The sequence below is a fragment of the Enhydra lutris genome, unplaced genomic scaffold (assembly GCF_002288905.1).
Source record: "Enhydra lutris kenyoni isolate GAN:26980312 unplaced genomic scaffold, ASM228890v2 scaffoldscaffold55, whole genome shotgun sequence".
NCBI lineage: Eukaryota > Metazoa > Chordata > Mammalia > Carnivora > Mustelidae > Enhydra > Enhydra lutris.
In genome coordinates, this window is record NW_019154139.1 from 15936299 (window position 1) to 15949806 (window position 13508).

The 13508-nt window shown below is 43.2% G+C and overlaps 1 protein-coding gene across 2 annotated transcripts in view; it reads right to left on the reverse strand.

Annotated features, from left to right (window-relative positions):
* LOC111157695 (t-complex 11 like 2) overlaps nucleotides 1–799 on the reverse strand; it is a 40418-nt gene extending 39619 nt beyond the window's left edge. The window contains exon 1 of one of the 2 annotated variants that reach the window (XM_022519326.1): nucleotides 740–799. The gene's annotated coding sequence lies outside the window, so the exon portion shown is untranslated. Of the gene's footprint in view, nucleotides 1–633 lie in introns of both variants that reach the window. The other variant, XM_022519325.1, reaches the window with a different exon arrangement.
* Nucleotides 800–13508: the final 12709 nt, after the last annotated feature.

Here is a 13508-nt window from a genome sequence, read left to right on the forward strand (position 1 = left end):
CCTCTTCCCTCAGTCCGCTGGAAGGGAGGCACCAGAGTCTGCGCACACACCCCCCACCCACTCTGGCAGCCCCTCCCCTCCAGCAGCACGTTTCCTGTCATAACAAACCCTTGGGGGAAGGGACGGCGGAGGCCCAGCCGAGTGCCAGGGAAACCCCCGCAACAAACCCCAAACACACGCTTCGGGCCGCGCCCGCCCCCACCGCGGCACGGCTCGCCCACCCGCGCTGGGCCGGGGGTCGCAGGCGAGAGAGGGGGCCCCCTCCCGGGGCCCGGATGGTGGGAAGCCTTTCGCAGCACTGTCGCTGGCACCGGTCCAGCAGGATGTAAACAGCGGCCAAGCGGCCGCGACCCCGCCGCCTCCGGAGCCCAAAGCCCGCGGCCAAGCTGACACCCGCCGCGGCCACTCGGTGCCCGTGCCCCGCACCCACGCGGGACGGCGGTTCGAGGTCAAACAAGGGGTTGGGGGAGCAAGTAGCGGGGCTTTAACGCCCCTGGCACCGGAGTCCCAGGACAGAATTCCGAGGTGGGTCGGGGGAGGCCCTCGGGCTGCCCTGGGGCTAGATGTCCCGGTCCACTGACCCGGGACCGTCACCTCAGAGCCGGAGACCCCCTCCCCCGGATGGATACGCACCGGGTCCGGCGCAGAGACAGGCGGAGAAAGGCGACTTAGGGAGCCTGGGTCAAGGGTCTCTGTGTGTCCCCTCACCGAGCACCGCACAAACACCTTGAAAACTCACCAGTCCAACAATCCCCAACCTCCCGGTCTCCCCCCCGCCCCACGCGGTATTTAAAGGGCCGGGAGGGATTCTGAGGAGACAGCCACGGCGGAGCAGTGGAACCGGCGAGCGGAGAAAGACAGGCCGAGGGAGGGGGGGAAATCCAGGTCACTTCAGGATCCGATCGCAGAGCTCTGACATATTTGGCCTAGTACAGATCAGCTTTCCTCATGTTCAGATGAAAGAGGCCGAGAAGAGCTTGAATTGACGGTGTTCTGCATGCGAGAGGAAACCGTCCCCCCCCCGCGGTCTTCGAGTGGTGCGGTCGGGGGATTGCTAGGGGCGGGGAGAAAAGTGTTTACGGAACTGGGGCAGCCGAGCCGCTGGGAGCGCCCGGCGTTGGAGGCGGAGCTGTCAGCACTGGGGGGCGGAGCCGAGTAGGGGGGAGGGGCCTGGGCCGGGGATGGGTGGAGGCGTTGGGGGCGGGGCGAGGCTGCGCGCGGAACCACTGGTGGCTGTGCTTGTGGAGCGCGGGACTGGCTTGGGCTTCCCGGGCGCTCCAGCGTGGATAATGGTACGAGCTTCCCGGTTGCGAGTGGAACTTCTACTACTCGAACCTCCCTCACGTAAGCGGGGCGATCCAAATTGGGTGTCCACCATCACGGCGTCCGCACAGACACTCACAGCCCAACCGACAACAGGGCAGGTGCGTTCCCACGCGCGTCAGCAACCAACCTTGTCACCTACGTTTCTGTCTGCACCTCCACATAAACACCGGCCCAGATTTGCATATGGCTGGACTGAAAGATTAGTTCCTGGGAGTCACACCCTCCCAGGCTCTCTAAAGACTTAAACCGTAAACTTCGTGTGCACTCAAAAGATAAAACATCTCATTTCCTCTAGAGTTCTGGGCAGCGCCTCTCTACCCGAGAAGTTTCGACATTGGTTAATGTAAATAAGCAGCCCCAGCGTGGCTGCTAGTCGGCTCTTGCGGGTGTGCTTTCAGGATGAACAGAAACACCATTCCCCCAACAGCACACATAAAAACCGCTGTTATCTTCTGTAAATTGGCATTATTTGGAAGAAAGTTTCATGCAGGAATGTCAGTGAATTTTGTATAGGCTGAAGTATTTCTACTTCGTGCTGAAACCATGTCTGAATTGTGGAGGCAAAACTGGTTCTAGAAAAAACCAGATAGGCAACATTTTAAAGAATAGAAAGCCAGTTATCCTAGCTGGGATAATTCAGTGTTACAACACGGACTCGTCTGGGGTTCAACCTGGGGCTCTGACATTAACTACCCATCAGATCTTGGTCAATGGATAACCAATGATAATTATCTCATTGGATTTTGGTGAGGATGGAATGGGATAAATCATCCGAAGTGCTTACAACTGTACACAGTAAACACTAGTCAGTGTTAGTTACTGAAACTATCAGGTAAATCACTCTGAACAAACCTGGCTGCTGATCTTTCTAAATTTGTATTTGTGTCTCCTTATGCCACACTCTCCTCCCTTCTAAAATATACAACTTGATACAAACCAAGAGATTAAGGAATAAATACTGTTGCCACCCATACCTTCTTTCCTGTGAGCATGCCCTTGTTTCTATTTTTTGTTGGAATCAGCAGTCAGGGTAACAGAAGCCTCCAATTTCAATTCTTGCCAAATAACAACCACCACTGAACAACTGCCATCACCACCCTAAAAACTCCACAATAGAAGGATTAACCAAAAATATCCCCCCAAGTTTTGGACACTGTGACAAGGACACATTGCAGCTTTGCTTCGTTTTGTTGGCTTTATAGGCACTTGTTAAGGATTGTTTCTGTGTGATTACATAAGTTGAAACAGGTGAGCATGAGTCAGGACAGTTGTCCAGTCTACCTAGGTGACCAGTGGCCTGACCTTAGTCATGGCACTTATTTCAAAGCTCAAATATGTAACTCTCAAAACCACAAGGAAGCTTTTTTTTTTTTTTTTTTTTTTTTTGGTCAAAGCAGATGAGTCAAGTTTCAGCATGTGCTGGGGTGAGAACCTTAAGGGTGGAAGTGGGGTAACATCAGAGACCCACACAGGGGAGAGAAAATATCCTGGAAACACAACCTGTTGTTACTTTGATATTAAATAACTTGCTATCTGGAAACCTTCTGGTCAATTACCTGACCAACCACCCTCAGTCTGGCTTGGATATAAAAACCCACTTTGAAAAAAATATAGTACTATAAAATATAAGGCAGTTCCCTTAAAAAAAAAAAAAGCCTTGTATCACATTCTTGCTCAGAGAGCTCAGGCAGTCATAGAATAAAATCCTCCTTGCTTAGATTATGTTCATGACCTTCTGGGAAAAATCTCTAAAAGGCAATCTCTCTAGTAAGCTTTTTATTGTCACATCTAATTTTTCTAAATTTCTTTTTTGAATCACTTAGGAAATTCACAGTAATGCAGCTTGTTTATTATAAATTACACAACAGTCTTAAATTTGTTCTATTGCCTTTGTCACGTATATGACGAAGGCCCGATCAAAATTATTGCAAGGTGAAGAAATAGAAATGCTTATTTTCTTTCTACACACCATAAATCTGAGTTTTAAATTGTAATGAGTCTTTGAAAAAAAATCAGAAGATCCCCTAATGTAATTGGAGTATGGATTTGCAACCTCTCAACCATTTGACTTATCTAGTGGGGCTGCATCTTGTGCTGATTTAACACAATATCAATTCAGCTACATGTCCTCAGATGGGACAGGGTGCAGGGAGCACAACAGAATAATTTAAACACTGGCAGTGATTTTGCCCTCTGTTCCCTCTGTGGGCGTTGTGAGGCTTCTCTTCCTGAGTTGATCTCAGATTCCAAGCTTCTCATTACATTCCAAGCTTCTTGGTATGTATGAAGGGCTGGCTTCATGGGTATGCAGACTGAGCAGGTGCACAAGGCTGCACACTTGGAAAGCCCTACATTCAGTTTAAATGCTCTGCTGCTGCTATCTTGAAATTCTTCATAATTTTTCAGTGAGAAGCCAACATTTTCATTTTGCACTGGACCTTGCAAATTATATAGCTGGTCCTGATCTCAACACACAGAACATCAGTCTAGAGTTTAAAGGTACTTATTTTCCCTTCACCTGTTCAAATCAATTATTTTATCTAGCGCTCAGTTGAAGAAACATACCTATTTCAACGTCATAGCCAAAACCAACAACAACAACAACAAAAAACAAAACTGAGTATATCCCAGGTCTTATGGACCACCAAAGGACCTTCTTAAGATAATTTTTTTTTAAGTATTTATTTATTTGACAGAGAGAGAGAGAGAGAGAGAGATCACAAATAGGCAGAGAGACAGGCAGAGAGAGGGGGAAACAGGCTCCCCTCTGAGCAGAGAGCCCGATGCGGGTGGGCTTGATCCCAGGACCCTGAGATCATGACCTGAGCCAAAGGCAGAGGCTTAACCCACTGAGCCACCCAGGTGCTCCATTCTTAAGGTAATTTTAACCTTACGTTCTCACTTTGGAAGTTAACCCCTCACATAAGATATGATTCCACTATAGTGGAAAAATTGATTGCATGGAATAGCATCTCTTTTTCCCTCCCCTGTTCATCTTAAGGTGCTAGGAAGGGCTAAAAAGCAGTAAGGGTTGGGGGGAAAGGCAATAGAAAGTAGAAAAAATATTGGCTAATATAAACTAGGCAACTGGTAACTAAATGTTCAATATTTGACCATAACTTCTCATCAGCTTTTGTCATCCCTTTCCTTTTGGTCTTGAAGATAAAGGAGATTTAGATCATTGACCAGTTTTTTTTTTCATTGACCAGTTTTGACCGTTTATCAAAATGTTGATGCTTGATCAAATTTCCAGAGCACAAGAAACAGTTTCCTCCCCTGACTTCTCTGAACTGAACTAGCATAAAATTGGAGGTTACTTCTCATTTCAGTTGCCTGTACCCTCACATCTGGATACAGACCCAGGCCCACTCTCCTCACACACTAAGAGGAAAAATGTTTTTAGAACCCACCCATTCCCCTTCACCCTCCATGGGCCCCCTCCACTTACCTGGAAACCACTGTTGTCCCTTGGAAAGCAAAGAGAGTGATGATCAGGAGGGAAGATGAGGCTGGGCAGGAAGTGGGAGGGGCCAAGGAGAGTTGAAGCTCTAAGGAACACCTGTGAGAAACCAAAGAGGTGTTGGCACAGAGCCCTGATCAAAACAGTCACTGTCTTTACCCGCCCTCTGGTCCAGCAGATGGTCATGTTCTAAATGCCTGCCTAGTCCATCCAACCATGGATGAACATTTATGCCCTCACTTTAAAAATCCACTGGAATACCCAGTGGGGTACAAAAAGAACTTCTAAAATGAGAGGCAAAACCCAGAAGACATAAAGGAAAGGTTTAAGAAATGTGACTCCTCAGATAGACTGTTTAACACAAAAACATGAGTTATAGAACAACGATCAGTGGGTGATACCATTTCAGCTTAAGGGAGAGCTTGCATGAGAGAGAGCGTATGTGTATTTTGTATTTGTAAAATACATAGAAATGGACTAAAAAGTGACCCTTCAAACGGTTTTGGAGGTAGATTGGGAGATGTTCCTGATTGATTCTGTATACCTACCAGTGGCTTATTTCTTTTCCATTGAGAATGTATTCATTCATATATTACTCTGTAATTCACACTGCCGTACAATGGTACTACTCTTATCATTGTATGTCCTCTTAAATATACCTTAGCGTGGTGGGCTATTAACCCTACACATTAAATAGCTTTCCCATCTTCTTTTTATTCATATTTTTAAACTCATGGTAACAAATGAAACTTTTCCTACAAACTATAGAAAGGAATAGATTTGCAAAAGATCCCTCACTACGGTATTTCAAAATTATTTCCGCTGTACAAGTAAAAATTACCACTTTTTAGGTTGTTCCCTTCAAGTCCAATTCTTAGACAATCCAAGTGCATGGAGTTTATATTCATTTAAAATACATGTTGTGGGGCGCCTGGGTGGCTCAGTGGGTTAAGCCGCTGCCTTCGGCTCAGGTCATGATCTCAGGGTCCTGGGATCGAGTCCCACATCGGGCTCTCTGCTCAGCAGGGAGCCTGCTTCCCTCTCTCTCTCTGCCTGCCTCTCTGTCTACTTGTGATCTCTCTCTGTCAAATAAATAAATAAAATCTTTAAAAAATAAATAAATAAAATACATGTTGTGGCACCTGGGTGGCTCAGTGGGTTAAAGCCTCTGCCTTCCGCTCAGGTCATGATCCCAGGGTTCTGGGATCGAGCCCTGCATTGGGCTCTCTGCTCGGTGGGGAGCCTGCTTCCTCCTCTCTCTCTCTTCTTCCTTCTCTGCCTGCTGTGATCTCTGTCTGTCAAATAAATAAATAAAATCTTTTAAAAAAATAAAAAATAAAATAAAATACACGTTGTGCCCCAGTATGTGACCTCTAAGGGTTTTCTTCTTTTGACGATAAACTGGACAGACATTCTTTCCCAAAGCGGTATGAGTCTTAGATAATTATACTACCTTTTGAGGATGAAAAATTGAGAGCCCTGAACATTCAGATGTCTGTACAGTGGCTTTTACCTGAGCTCCTGTGTGTTCTAGTGGAAGGAATTGTGTCAGGGCACTGAGGGTTTATGACTAACCAAAGTGATGTTCAGTGACTCACTGAATTAGCAGGTCAAGAATAGAAACCAGAACTCATTTCATGACTACTCTATAAACACAAGTGTGCGCGCACACACACACACAGACAGGCGCACACACACGTGGTGACACATGCAACGTATTATCCTTTGGTGGCATACTTATCTAATTTCCATAACAACCTGTCAACAAGCATACCAACAGCATATCAACTAAGTGCTCAAAGTATTTATAAGCACATCACATTCCATTACTCTAGAAGGGTGCCCATGTCTTCCAGAAAGCAAGGAGAATGGATTGCTGCCTGCTCTACTAAGATATGAAGCTGTTTATGTTTCTCTCATATAGATACATGAAGCAGTCAGAGAAACAAACAAACAAACAAAACAAAAAAAGACAACAACAAAAAAAACTTCTGCTGCAAGAAAATCTGGAGTAAAGAATAATTATGAGTAATGTCTGGCCAATTTCCCGAGAGGCATTCATGGCCATGACATTGTTTATGTTACAAGTTCACCTGCATGTATCTAATCAGCAAATCCTAAAAAGCTGAGTACAACATTATTGTGTACACGTGAATATTAATGCTCCACTGAATTCTTTATTAAAAGGAAAGCTACTGTGGTTATACTTGTAAGTTAAAAATTCTAAAAAAATTTACAAGTTTATATATATCAAAACTTTCAAAGAGCAGACCAATTAAGGTACAAACTAACCATATATAAAAAGCAAATGTAGTGTGTTGAAAAGGTGTGCTATGGATTCAGGCAGACGTGAGGGCTTGTAACCATGTTCTATCTCTCATTATACATATGCCTTTATCGTTGTCACAGGTGTAAAATGGGGATAATGGTGTTGTGGGGGCCATTTGTCATTTTGGTGGCCCAGCTTCCCAAATGGCAGTCCTTAACAGATCATTCCCATGGCATACCACTCCTGTGGTATGGGTGTTTAGTTCTTTCCTAAGCCTGGTTTCTCAGCCTTCATCTAAATTCCATGAACTACCCAAGAGCAGTTGGTATGTCTACTCAAAAGAGGTGTTTATTATTTGCCACTAGGCATCCTGACTAGAACAAATACCCCACAGGAGAATTAAAAGATAATATGTATAAGGAGTTGAGTAGAGTGCCAGGTATGTTGTATAGATCAGTTAACTGTGGCTACTCTTATTATACTCTTGTTATTTACTGATGTAATACTTATAGTTTCAATTGGTCCTGAGCAAGTTTGAGGTCTGTGACATGTGATAATTTAATATTAAGTCAAGGAACAAATTTGAATCCACAAAGTTGCTGGCACAGGAGCCATTTACTCAGCTAATGAGTGAATCTAATAGATTAGCCAATATTTACATGTCAATGTTAATATTGCTGTTCTCTACTCATTATACTAGTAAGTCAGGATCCATTCAGAAAAATGAGAGTTGGATGCCTGGGTGACTCAGTGGGTTAAGCCTCTGCCTTCGGCTCGGGTCATGATCTCAGGGTCCTGGGATCAAGCCCTGCATCAGGCTCTCTGCTCGGCGGGTAGTCTGCTTCCCCCCTTCTCTCTCTACCTTCCTCTCTGCCTACTTGTGGGCTCTCTCTCAAATAAATAAATAAAATCTTAACAAAAAAAAGAAAGAAAAGAGAGGAAAAGAAAAATGAGAGTCTGTTCTAGTTAGTTCAGTTGAGGGAATTCAATAGGCAGAAACTATTATACACAGGAAGAGCTCAAAGTCCTCTTATGGGATGGTGAAATAACCCAAATTATAGAATCAGTGGGAAGTGACTTCCATCCCTAGAGCTAAAGGAACAAAGGGACAAGAGCAGAGCCTGGGAGTCAGGACTATCCAGTGAGAGGAGAGACCACAGGAGGGACTGAGGAGAAGAAGACAGAACCCTAGAGGAGATAAGCCACCACTGGAAAGGTTTTTTTTCAAGGTGTGGTGGTTGTGGTCTCAGGAGGAAATGGAGGGCTTGGAGTGGGGGCTTCTCCCCACTTCCCGTCATCCTGTCTCCCTCTAGGGCCACCCATTAGCCAAACCCAGCCTGAAGCCAGTTAGCAAGGGAAGCTGGGAAATGTAGTATCCAGGGTTCAGTGCTCCCTGAAGACACACAATAGAACAGGGGAAGAGAAGAGAAAGGATCTCTGAGCAAGTGGAGAAAGAACCAGGTGACAAGTGTGGTAAATTTCATTAAGGGTAAGAAAGGCTTATCCGTATGTTTAAACGTTATGTCTGATGGCATTTTATTGGGAGAACTACATTCTAGATTGATATTTGCTAACTGGGGCACTCAAGAAATACCCCAGGATTTTATTTCATAAAGCTACATTTTAGCAGGGGAGTCACTCTTACAATGCCTAGTGCAGAGTCTCCCATGTGTGAGGCACTCAACAAATGCTTATTTTATAAACAGTTCTGTAAATGAATAAAGACTCTATTAGTTAAATACTTCACCCTCACCATTGTTCTGAACATTGTTACCAATGGAAATAAAAGGTGAAAATAAGGACCATAGCCGGTATTTTAATTATAAAAGAAGGGTGAGAGGGCTAATAAAAAAAATGCAGTAGAATTGGATTCTGATTCTCTACTTTTACGTGTGCCATTTAATTTTTCAGAATTTGTTTGAGAGAGAGAGCTGGCGAGCTTGCACACAATTGGGGAGGGGCAGAAGGAGAAGGGGAGAGAGCCTTAAGCAGATTCAGTGTTGAGCACAGAGCCTGACTCAGGGCTCCATCTCACCACCCTGATATCATGACCTGAGTCGAAATCAAGAGTCGAACGCTTAACTGACTGAGCCACCCAGGTCCCTCATGTTCAATTTAACTTTAAGAAAGTTATTGAATGCTTATTATATGCTGGATATCTGAGGCAAAGAAAATATCAATGAACAGGAAACCATGACCTTTGCCCATGACTGTGGAAATCACAGTCCAATGAGAAGAGAGGCAAAGAAATGGGCTATTTTACTACTACGTGACAAATGCTATGAGTGGCTAAAAGTGGAGATAAAGAGTCAAACAGGCAGATCAGGATTCTAATGCCTGCGTTGTCATGAGTTGAGTGATTTGAGGCAGGTGAATTTGGCTAACCTTCAGTTTCATCCATAAAACGGGCGAGAAGGGGTACCTGCTTCTTAGTATTACACACGTGGGAAAATGTATGTGCCTGACACAGCCGGTGCTCAGTAAAGCCTAGCAATTGTTTTATTGCTTTTGTTTATTATAGCAATTATTTATTATTAAACATTGTTCAAAAGCTTAAAAAGAGGCACAAGGGATTGCTGGATGTCTTTTCAGTGTAGTGCTGTGTAGTGCCTTAGGGTGGCAGACCCGTTCAAGGATTAACTGATTCTCTAGGACTCTCTACCCTCGTTGGACTTCCTATTTAGTACTGATTCAGATATTTTACAATTTTGGAAAGGTAGATATTCATTTATTGCAAACTGATAACAACACAGATGATTCTCATCTATTACCAATACAAATGCAATGAATTCTGTTCCATAGAAAAGATAACCCTGACGGTTTACTGTTTATCGCCCTATAAAACGTTAGCCAATTTTGTAACTAACCCAGTCATCTTATTCTAAGATTTAAAAAAAAAAAATGTCTTTGTGATGAGCTATATAAACCTCGGTTGCTCAAATGCTCTTGTAAATTGACTTTATCATTTTACCACCTCCCCCCTTTAATAATAAAATGAATACTTTGGAAAACCTGAGTTTGTGCTATGTTATAGAGTCACATACTTCACTTTTTGGCAATTATCCCTTCACAAATAGAGGTCAATCCGAGCTACCATGGAGAAGCCTGCCGTGAGGACCCGAGGACCAGGTAATGCTCCCCAGAGAAAGTGGTATCCAAGGAGAGACAGGGATAAAAAGTTAACTCAATCGATTAGATGCAAGTTCATAAATACAGTATTTGGGTTAAATTTACTGCGAAAAACTATGGTTAAGGTTAATCTAACTGACGTGGAAGAAACTTGTCACTGCTTAGCCAAAAATCTGGGTTGGTTTAAACTATTCAGCGGTATTCTTACAATTTTCAAAAATGGCAGGAAATGGCTCACCTTGGTGCCCCCTGAAGACTGGGAGGCTCATCATTCCTGCTACATGAGGTGAGGAGTTCACTGCATTTTCTAGATCTAGGTAGATAGTGCTGAGAGATTTTCTCAGGGGCCCAGAACTGAAAAAATAAGCTTGGTGTAGAGGGCCAGTGCCGTGAGTGGGTTTCAACCCACAGATAAATTTTGTCAGAATTTACATGCCACCGACTGTGGGTCTCTTATCTGTGGCCTACTCTATTCATTTGCATGATTCAAGGTCCTTTGGGGGCATTTATGCTACTTCCATGAAGAAAACAAGATCCTTGAGGAATATTTTCACCCGAGAATTCTGCTAATCACCAGTAGATAGAAAAACAGAGTTCAGGCAAGCTTTTAAAGCATGTATCCATCAGAGATGCCTGGGTGGCTCAGTCATTAAGTGTCTACCTTTGGCTCAGGTCATGATCTCGGGGTCCTGGGATAGAGCCCCACATCGGGATCCCTGCTCAGCGGGAAGCCTGCTTCTCCCTCTCCCACTCCCCCTGTTCCGTCTTTTGCTGTGTTTCTCTCTGCCAAATAAATAAATAAAAATCTTAAAAAAAAAAAAAGAATGTATCCATCACACATGCCCCATAATGATTTGATTCCATGAAATTCCCTCATTTTAGACTGGGACTTTCTTGTGTTTAGGAACCATGTCCAATTCATCTTCACAACTATAGAGACAAGCAGTCTGAAGGTCCAAGTGTGGAACTAGGAAGCTCATCCCACTTTGCCTGGCTGAACCGACTGAGATTTGAGGTAGGCTTTTCCACCAGCAGGACAGGTTGTACCCAAATTCACGAGCCCCTTAGGTCTAGCTGGGCTGCTAGTGTTTTTCTGTGTTCCTCTCAACAGCCACCTCTGACTTGCAGACTGCCTGGTGACCATGGCCAGCAATCCAGTGTTTCTTCTGGGCAAGGTCATTGCCATGCTTGCTCCATAAGAACAAGGGTGGAGGTTCCTCTTCTGAAGCAAAGCTCGGAATCACATTCAGCTCTGCCCCCATCCGAGAACACCTCTCTGCAGATGCTAAGAGAACAAGAAGTACTTCTGCTGTGCACCGAAGCCCACAGTAAGTGATGTTGACATTTGCCCCAAGCCCTCCATCAGACAATAATCTATCTTTACATTAATCTATATTCTTTTACACAGTGCCTGTCACATAGCATGCTCTCAGTGCGTGCAGACCGATCGATAACATGACCTTGGAGGCAAAACTTCTAAATATCAGTTGGGAGGGCAGAAAGCTAGTTGATGAGAGATCAGTGATTAGGAGGAAAATTAACTCTGATAAACTTCAAATGTAACTGTTCTTTTCTTCTTTTTGCGTTGCTTGAAAACCAGGAAATAGTCAAGCTAATCAGAGAGATCAGAAAGCTAATTGTGAAATTGAAGAAGGAAACATATTCTATTATGTCTGTTTAATTGGAAACAGATCTGGTTGTCCTGTTAAAGAAGAATGGAAGATCCGTGAGAGCTGAATGGAGAGGTTCTTGAGGGAAATCTGGATGGGTTTTCTAGAGCTAGAATAAGCTGAAATAGATCCTAGGCAAACCAAGAAAAATTAAGGATCGGTTAGGACTACCCAGAACTTTGTGAAAACCCATGTTTGATCAAGCAGTGTTTCAAACACTTATAACTATTTATAAAGACACATAACAATCTAAAAATTTCCTTTGGGGGATAGGAGCAAAGGTGGGAGATATCGGCATGAAAGAAATTAACATAAAAGAGGGTGGGTTTATTAAAATAAACCGAGATTTGAATTGTAGTCTTATCACCTATCAGTTATATGATTTTAGGCAGGCTGCATAGTCTTTTAGAGTCCAAGCTATCCTATCTATAAAATGGGAATAATAATGTCTAGCTACTCAGAAATCCCGTGAAAATGAAATGTAGGTAATATGAATACATTTCAGGGGGCACCTGGGTGACTCAGTCAGTTAAGCACCCAACTCTTGATCTCAGCTCAGGTCTTGATCTCAGTGTTGTGGGATCAAACCCCACATTGGGCTCTATGCTGGACATGGAGCTTACTGAAAAAAAAAAAAAAAAAAGAATATGTGTCAGAGACTGATGAGCCATGCATATCCATTTTCTTTTCTTTTCTTTTCTTTTTTTTTAAGATTTTATTCATTTATTTGACAGACAGAGATCACAAGTAGGCAGAGAGGCAGGCAGAGAGAGAGAGAGAAGAAAGCAGGCTCCCCACTGAACAGAGAGCTTGATGCGGGGCTCAATCCTAAGATCCTGAGATCATGACTTGAGCCGAAGGCAGAGGCTTTAACCCACTGAGCCACCCAGGTGCCCCTCCATTTTATTTTCTTTTCCTGCTGGTGCACAGCCTCCCTTGTGGTTAGATATTGGCATGTGACTGAGTTCTGGCCAACAGAATAGAGGGGAGAGATGGGTGCCACTTTCCGGACTGGCCCTAAGACACCACTCGCCCCATCCATGGACTGTATGTAGACAAGGTGGAGGCCTTGGAAGAGAGAATCACAGTATGGAAGAAACTGGGTCCCTGGGTGCCTTCTGGTCAGAAATACTCACTTAGACTTTATGAGAATAAGATGTAAGCTGTTATTTGGATTTGGGACAGTAGGTTTTACCATCATTTATTTTATATACATATATAAGTTATCTGAAATATACCTTCATTTATTATATATAATATATAAAATATCTGGTATATTTTAAAATGATATATTCGTGTCATTTATAAATACATCATTTATCATATATTATAATCATCTTATTAAAATAGATTATATAGCATAATTATATATCTTCATTTATTATATATAGTATATAAAATAAATATATAATATATTCATTTATTATATAATATATAATAAATATATAGAATACATAATAATAAGCTATATTATAAGCCTTCATTTTTACATTAAATGTAATAACATATAACATATAGTATATACAATATATAATATATAACATACATAGACTCACCCTTTGTGGGTGGGGCATCAAAGAATTTGTAGACATATTTTGGGGCGCCTGGGTGGCTCAGTGGGTTAAAGCCTCTGCCTTCGGCTCGGGTCATGATC